We start from the raw sequence: 8,694 nt of genomic DNA, 5'->3' as shown, positions 1-8,694 counted from the left end.
GCGGAGTTAGTGGCCCACCAGGTTTGTGTGAAAGGACGAGGGTGAGAGGGTTCACAGGCACGTTCTGCTGTGTTTCCCTTCCAGAACAATTTTGAACGTTTTAATACTTACACGTAACAAAGTAACCGCACAGCAATCCAGAGGAGGGAGGAAAGGCACTTTGAAAAGGATACTAAGGAGGCATTTGCTAACTGTTACAAGCCCCAGGGGTGGCCTCTCCCACCTGCGCTAAACAGCCCCTTGAAGGCAAGTTTAACCGCTTACAATATAAAGGTTTTCAAAAAGAAATAACCCTTTCACCCTAGATTCCTACACCCAACACCCCCCCAGCTCCCCCTCCCCCAAACCACTACCCAGCAAAATCATCAGGCTTTTTGTTTGTTTATTAATTGATCCCAGACTAGTCCTGGTCCACAGGAGCCCATGTCTCCAGGGAGAGGCGGAGCCTAGCAAGACTTTGACCTCTTGGATTTCCCCTCTTCACAGGGACAGGACCCTAAGCCCCTAGTGTGGCAGCTTAATGACAGTTTCCTAATGGCTGCCCAGCTGGATAACCCGGGAGTTTACATTCCCATTCGCTGGGTGTTTTCCTCTTACCAAGCTTTTTTCTTCTTTTTTAAGTCATTTATCTGGGGATCTGACAGCTCCTGTGACATTCCATACATCAACTGTATCCAGCATATTTGTACATGTGTTGCCATCGTCATTTCCTAAACACCCAGCTTCCTTCGTGCAGAGGCCACCGCGAGAGACACGCTGCCCAGAAGTGGAAGTTACTGCAGCACGTCTATGACCCTGGTGTGTGTGACTGAAAAATGTTACCATATTGTTTTCCAACAAATCCAGCCAGCAACTCACTGCCATCAAGCTGTGCGCGACAGTGACCCTTTAGTGCAGGGGAGAGTTGCCCTATGGGTTTCCAAGACTATGTAGCTCTCTAAGGGAGTAGAAGACCAGTCTTTCTCCCGAGGGGTGGCTGGCAGTTTCGAACTGCTACCCTTGCAGTTAGCAGCCCAACACATAACCACTAGGCCGCCAGGGGTTGAGCAACTTCAGCAGGGCATCCCAAGGACAGTTTGATGCAGCTCCGCCCGCGTCATTCTGATGGCTGACTCAGTGACTAAGGGGGGATGAAACTGTAACCATCCCCCATTTTCAACCAGCCCCTGTGGTTGTCACTATGAGTCAGAACGGGTTGCCCAGCAGTGAATTTGGTTTTTTTGAGTTTGGGTGTTGTTGGTTGCCACCAAGTCTGTTCTGGCTCACGGCCGCCTGCCCACCCCACATGGGCATAGCACAACTGCCCTGCAGTGGTCTTGGGTTCTCCAACCATGGCCTTTCAGAAGCAGGGCGACCGCCAGGCATGCCTCCGAGGTGCCCCTAGGTACTTCCCCACCCCAACCCCCCAGGGGGGTTGAGATGGCCCACCTTTCGGCAGGCAGCCCTTCAGATCAAACAAGGCTCACTTATACCCGTTTGTGGCTCAGGTTTCATAGACATACAAAGTTCTGGGAGCCTGAAGGGCGGAGCCGACAGGCAAGTCAGGGGTTAACTTTCCCCTGGAGGCGAAGGCAAGGGCTGGGCCCATGGAGACTGGAGGGAGCGGGCTGAGGCTGCAGCCCTTCCACGCCCGGCTTCCTGCGGTGCTGCCATTCCAACCCCGAGAAACCCAAGTAGTTGCCTTTTTAGGCCATAATCGAGCAGGACACAACCGGAGGCTAAATTAGGATTCTCAGGAAATGATGAAATTGGGAGTAAGTAGGTTGGCCAAAAACCTCTGCTTTGAGCCAAAATTTGATTCCTCCATTAGTCTCCTCCTCCCCTCACACCGGAGCATCCATGTGGGCCTTTTACCCTTCTCTTTGCCCAGGGAGCCCCCTCCTTTCCTCCACCCCTCTCTCTATTCTATGGCCATTTGCAAAAGACACTGCTGGTCCCTGAAAACAGGGTGGGTCCCACTACACCAACTCATTGGCCCAAGTTTCAACAGCTAGGGTCCCCGTGAAGCCCACACTGTGACCCCCGAATCCTGAGGGCCTGCCCCATCCTTTCCCCAGGTCCAGATCCTCAAGGTCACTTGATAGGCTGGGCACAGGAGGCTCAGACAGGCCACCCAACTCGGGTTCAGGCTCCCAAGGCTTCCTCTTACACTGCCCTGCCCATGAGCTCACCGGGGCTCCGGGAAGACATCCAGTGGAGAGCCCCTGTTTGAATGGAACTCACCCAGGCCAACCGGGCGGCTACACACCCATCTCCTCGGGCTGGCTTTCAGAAAGGGGGTCTGCACACACACGCCCACTGGGCTCACTGGGGCTACAGCCCAGTTGAGTGGTAGAGCACCCTGGCCGGTGGGGCCCTGGGCAGCCAGGAGCCTCCCTGAGTGCTGACCATGGCCAACAGCCCTGGGTACACCCAGGCTCCAGGCCAGCGATCTTGGCAGCGGTGGCCCAGACACCGGAAGTTCTGTTCCCACTTAATCACTGATGTATGTGAGTAGCCCCCACCCCCACCCCTACCCTGAGACAGCAACACTTTCCTTTCTGTCCCCCTCCCCCTCACTGGCTCTGGGCTCAATGAGACCACCCCGGGATCTCCTTGCCACTGTAAAGGAGGGGGCCATGAACCATCCCATTGAAGGGAGACCCTGCAAGTGAAGGGTTAGCAGTTCCAGCCCCACCCGGAGGTGCCTCTGAAGCAAGGCCTGGCATCTGCTTCTGAATGGTGACTGCTGAGAGCCCTGCAGCATGCAGTTCCACTCTGAGACACACACACACACACACACACACACACACACACACACACACACACACACACGGTCGCCTGGAGTCGGAATCATCTCGACAGCCAAATGGCGATACCAGGGGGCTTCAGAAAGTTCATGGAAGAAATGGAATTCAAAGGTCATGGGATTTTTCCACGGACTTTCTGAAACCACACGTTCGCCTGGATGGAAGGCCGTGAAAGCAGCTGCCTTTGTAAAACGACAGGTAGGGGGTCAAACCCGTGAGAGTGCTTAGTTCAGTCAACTGGGGCCAGACAGGCGCTCGATGCGGAAGTGCAAGGGCCCCCCAAGACTAAATGGACTGACATGCAGCCAGTGAGCATGCCCCTGGACAGCAGGGCACTGACTGGAGGGAGCAAGCTCCACATCGGCCCTGGCCCAGGAGACGCTCTACAGCAGGGCTGGCGGAGCAATGCGGGAAGAGCAGTCACTTGCTTTGTGACCCTAAGATGTCACACCAGCTTCTTGACGTCCCAGGGCAGTCAGTGACAGCACACACTCACGGTGTGGACCATTGGGTGGGCGTGCCTAACAATGACCAGCACACCTGCCGTGGTGGCAGGTTCTGCGAGATGGGGAAGACCGCGAAGGGGACAAGGAGGACAAACTGCAAAGCCCAAACCCACTGCCATCGAGTCGATGCCGGCTCATAGCGACCCTATAGGACAGGGTGAGTGGCTGTTGGCTTTGAACTGTTGACCTTGAGGTTAGCAGTCCAATGCATAGCCACTACACCACCAGGGTTCCGGATAAAGAGAAAGGAGCGTTCAAATGAGAATTTGGAAGGAGGTGGCATTGCATCTGGCCCAGGTGGAGAAGTTGAATCCCGGGGTGCAGAAGAGATAATGGAAGTTTAGGGAAAGGCCACAATTAGGACAGAGGGTGCCGGGTGGTACAAACAGCTCTGCTGACGGAGGGATGGGTTAGGGCAGGGCTTCTTAGCCCTGTCACTCTTGATGCCTGGGCCCAGAGGGTTTCTCTGTGGCAGGGGCTGTCCTGTGCACTTGGAGGATGTTCAACAGCAGCCCTGGTCTCTGCCCACGCCACGCTGGCAGCCTCCCCCCGAGCTGTGAGGATCAGAACTGTCTCCGAACGTTCCCCTGTTGTGTGCGTGCAGGTCTCAAGGCAAGCCGAGTGATGAGAGCAGGACTGAGGAGGACTCTGTCCCCTGGGGTTTCCTAGGCCGTAGTGTCCCCTAGGGTTTCCTAGGCTGTCATCTTAGGAAGATCGGATCTCCTGTGGACCCGCTGGGTGGCTTCGAGTCACCGACCTTTGGGTTACTGCCAAACGCTTAACCCTTGGCCACAATGTCCTCTGAGAGTAAAACTGCCTGCACACCCCCCCCCCAAAATGAGAGTCACTGATGGAAGGAAGGGGTGAGTGTGCAAAGTCGGAATCTCCACTAAGTAAACCCCCTCCCAACTTCGAGGGCCACGGGGCAAGGGTCCTGATTAAACACAAGTCCCCGGGGCAAAGATACCCAGGACCGAAGCAACGCCCCACTGCTGGCACTGTCCCCAGGAATGAATGGCTCTCCCCTGTAACCACGGCCTTTTAGGGCTCTGAGCCCTGGTGGCATAGTGGGTATGCATTGGGCTGCAATCCGTAAGGTTGGAAACCACCGACTGCTCCTCAGGAGACAGACGGGGCCGGTTCCTACAGTCTCGGAAACCGACAGTGGCAACCCCACTCGTGTCCTACAAGGTCACCATGAGTTGGCATCGGCTTGACGGCAGTGAGGTTGGCTTCCGGTCGCACCTGGACGCATCTGCTGGCTTGCCGGGACTCCTTGATGCTCCACTAAAGCAAATGAACATCAGGTGGAGGTCCTTCCGGCCCTGTGTGTCAGCAGGCGCCCTGCCTTCACTCCACGGAGCGCCTGGTGGGTGAGCAGCGGCACCAGCAGGGCCCCACCACGAAGATGTCCACCCCCTCTTCTGTGCTCCAGGCTGTGTCTCCACAACAGCAACCAAAGAGCCGGATGGTACCGCTTTGTGCCGATTTGCCATTTTATGGGTGGCCAGAGACCTGGTTGCATTTCCCGATGGCAGTGTTCTAGCGCAATGCCTGGCCCGGGCAGAAGTTCGGTGAGCAGTGAATGAGGACCCAGGCACAGGCGAGGACGGTGTGGGGGAGAAGGTGGAGGATAACGGCAGTCCCCTTGACTGTGCACCAGAACCCAAAACCACACTCGGTGCCATCGCCGGGCCCGTGGGTTTCTGAGACTGGAACTCTTCACGGGAGTAGAAAGCCGGGGCTCCAGTAGAGCGGCGGGTGGGTTTGTGGAATGCATCCAGCACATAACCAGCAGGGCTCCCGAGCTGTGCACAGAGAGCCAGGAGAGTGCTGGAAGTGAGCACAGAGATCCAAGTTGAGAGCAGGCAGGGGGTCTTAGTCACCTGATTTGTTATGAACCACACCAGTCATTGACCAATTGCTCTCCCACGCCCGTTAGGGCTTCTGGCCCACAGAGGAACTGGAGCTTCAATGTGTACACACACACTCACGTACACACGCAATGCACACACGCCACCCCAGAACCTGAATAAACAGTTGAATAAACCACCTCAATTTCTGGAACCTTCCAGTGCCCTACGACTAACCAAGGTGGAAGCGCCGGATAGACACATCAGAAGGGACTGAGGCTGGCGCAGCCTCTGCCTGGTTGGGGTCCCACAAAAGGACCAGGGCCATCCATTCCTGCCTCTCCTGAACACCCCGTTTGCATCTGCTGCACACGTGCTAATCCCAAGCAGAACCGGTGGAGGGGGCCTGGGAGAAAAAAAACTGGCCGTTCGGGGTGCCCATCCTGAAAACCCCAGGACAAATTGCTGGCTGTGCAACCAGATGGAATGGCACGGTGTGGCCTTGCAGTGGGACCAGGGTTTGAATCCACACTCCCTCACTCATGATTGCTGAGACCATGAAGCTGCTAGGACCCTTGACGTCCAGAGCTTGAAAACGGGCAAGACCACCCCCCAGAAAGAACTCAGAAAGAACTATATGTGTATCAAGTTCCCTAGAGTCCCAACGTGTACAGGGGCTCCCCAACACAAGCTTGTCCTCAGTAGCCCCCCTCCTTCCTACAAAGGGCCCAGGGGTGGGAGGCACCTGTGGCTTGGCACTGACAGGCTGTGTGACCCTACAGAACTCACCCAACCTCCCGGGCCTCAGTTTGCCCACCTACAAGCTGCCCACAGCCTGGCAAGGGCTGCTCTCAGTGAACGGAAGCCAGAGCTGGCGCCCACCAGCCCCCCTGCACAAACTGGAGGGTGGCCAGAGCGGCTAACAACCAGGAAAGATCAAAGCTCTGCCATCCAAGGCCAGCCTTGCAGCGGGCCAGGAGCGGCAGCCCCTCCAGGCGCCCACTCTCCCAGGCTGTGGGGGAGGGGGCTCCTCCTAGCAGCCCAGGACCTGAAGGTATGGAGCGGTGGGACAGAGATGCCCCTCCCTCCGCCCTCCCGCCTCAGGAATGCTGTTGGCTTGCAGAAGCAGCTGGGGCTTGTTTCCTTAGCAGGACTCCAGCCCAAGCCTGGGGTGATGCTCGGCAGATAAGGAAACCAGACCAGGGAAAGGCCAGAGAGGAATTTAGCACCAGGGCCCCGGGGCCCACGCCCCCTGGCCTTTCCCTTCCCACAGGGTCCCACGAGGGGCTTCCTGGGCTCTGGGGAGCAGAGGGAACATTGAGGACTGTCCACAATGGCCCACTGCCTGGACCTGGGTCTGAGGTCCTTGGCACTTGACCTTGTACCCAACAGATCCCTGGTCATCAATAACACATGGCACTGACTCCAGGGCAGGTTTCTCCTGGGCAGGTGGGGGTGCCGTGACTGGAGATGAGATGGGGGCAGCTGACCAGAGTCTTATCAGTCAAGTAAAGGAAGGTGGACTTTTTCCCAGAGACAGCTGAACCCACCACAGGCCTGGGAAGGGGTGACCTCATCAGGTTTGTATTTTAATGAGTTCACCCTCCTTGACCTCCGCTGGCTGGTGGGGCAGAAGTGGGTGAGAAGCCAGCGGCAGCAAGGTGGGAGAGCAAGGAGGTAGAGTGGCCAGGAGCCCAGCAGACAAAGCAGCACATGTTCACCCTCCCATCTGCTCCAGCACTGCAGGGAGCCTTAGGGCTCACTTCCTCCCACAATCCTCAAGGACAGGGGCCAGCTCCAGGGGCTCTGGGCAGGGTCCCAAGTGCCTGGGCATCCGTAACTTCCGGACCCCATGTCTCACGAACCAAGCAAGTGTCCAGCTGAGTCCCTTTGCTGGGACACCACCCATCCTCAGGGCCACACAGAGAACAAACCAGCCAGCCTGTCACTCTGATGGAGGACAGGTAGACAGAGGCAGGTCAGGAGGTACAGAGCTACCGTGCCCAGGCAGCCTTTCCTACCACCCAGGTGTACACCCTGCCTTCATCCACTCCCCGAGACCCCAGGAGCCATTAGAGGCAGGGCAGAAACCAGGGGACAGAAGAGGACCCTCCACTGATGCCTGTGGGATGAACTTAACGGTCCAAAGCGCCTGCATTTGCAGCTCACAGGGGTTTTTCTGGGAACCCAGATGGATGCTCAGCATGATAACCCCTCCCAAGACAGCTCCTAGTGCCCTTCAGTCTGGTGTCACTAGCTCTAGACAGCCAGAGGGGGACGGCACGACAGCAGTCAGGTTAATCAGCCCGCATGGTACAAGGCAATGGTGGACCCTTGACTTTCCTTTTAATTGGCTCAATATTTGTATAGTGAGGTCATAGGTGGGCCTTGCCTACTGGGTAATGAGCTCTGACCGCCTCCCCAGGAGAAAGTGCAAAGATAAGCAAGTCATTCCAGATATGGGGTGTCACACGTACACAAACACACACACACACACACACACACACACACACACAGCAAGGTCCCCTTTGGCTGCTTTTGTTTGGAATGCTAGAGTCACACAGCACACATGTACCAACTGTGCCTGGCCACCCGCCTGCCGATTCCCTTTGGTTCTGCTGAGAGATCGGTTTTTCTTTCCTCAAGTGTTTGAGCATAGCTTGCTGAAACCCAAAGGAGAAAAACAGCCACACTTGGAAGATGTAATTATACGGCCGCTGTCTCCATGGGAAAGTGCAGCCCTCTGGGTCTCAGTGCACAAGGGGACTGCTGAGAAATGCAGCCTGAATCAGAAACGGAGGCCGCACCACCCAGAACCCACCCAGCCTTTGGCGGCTGGCTGCTCCGAGTGACGCCGCCAAAACCTAAAAGGAAGCCTGGAGCCACTTCCAACAAGAGCCAATCCAACACGATTCCCGCAGGCCGAGCGCACCGCACCACGGCAGGCCCGGGGTACCAGGCCACCGTTGGGAATGGGCACCAGGCGTATGTACGACCAGTTACCAGACAGTTACTGGACAGCCCTAGCCTGCTCTTGCCAACTTGTGTGTGCCGGGCACCACTTCATTCAGTGGCTTCGTGAGCAAGTGGCCGCCCCTTTCTGCGGCAGTGCCTCTGGGTACATGCAAACCTCCAACCTTTCCGCCAGAAGACGAGCATGTCAACCATTTGCACCACTGAGGGCTCCTGCCCGGCGGAGGCGGAGCAAATACTGAAGGAGCCCTGGTGGTGGCGCTGATGGGTAAGCATTGGGCTCCTAACTGCAAGGTCAGCGGTTCGGACCCACCAGCCACCCTCAGGAGAAAGATGAAGTGGCCTGCTCCTATAAAGAGCTATAGAAGCCTCGGAAACCCTAGTGACTCTGAGTAGGAGCTGGCTCGATGGCAGTGGTCTGGGTTTCATCTGTTTGTTTAACAGTGGGCTAAGAACGGAGCTGCTAACTACAAGGTTGCCAGTTCAAACCTCCCAAGTCACACCTCAGGAGAAAGAGGCGGCGGCCCGTTCGGATCCAGATGTGCAGTCTTGGAAACCCGATGGAGCAGTCCT

Source organism: Echinops telfairi, unplaced genomic scaffold (genome assembly GCF_000313985.2).
Source record: "Echinops telfairi isolate 266 unplaced genomic scaffold, ASM31398v2 ScPeMD7_2;HRSCAF=8, whole genome shotgun sequence".
Taxonomy (NCBI): Eukaryota; Metazoa; Chordata; class Mammalia; order Afrosoricida; family Tenrecidae; genus Echinops; species Echinops telfairi.
The sequence above is the reverse complement of the archived record's forward strand: the minus strand, read 5'-3'. Positions refer to the sequence as shown.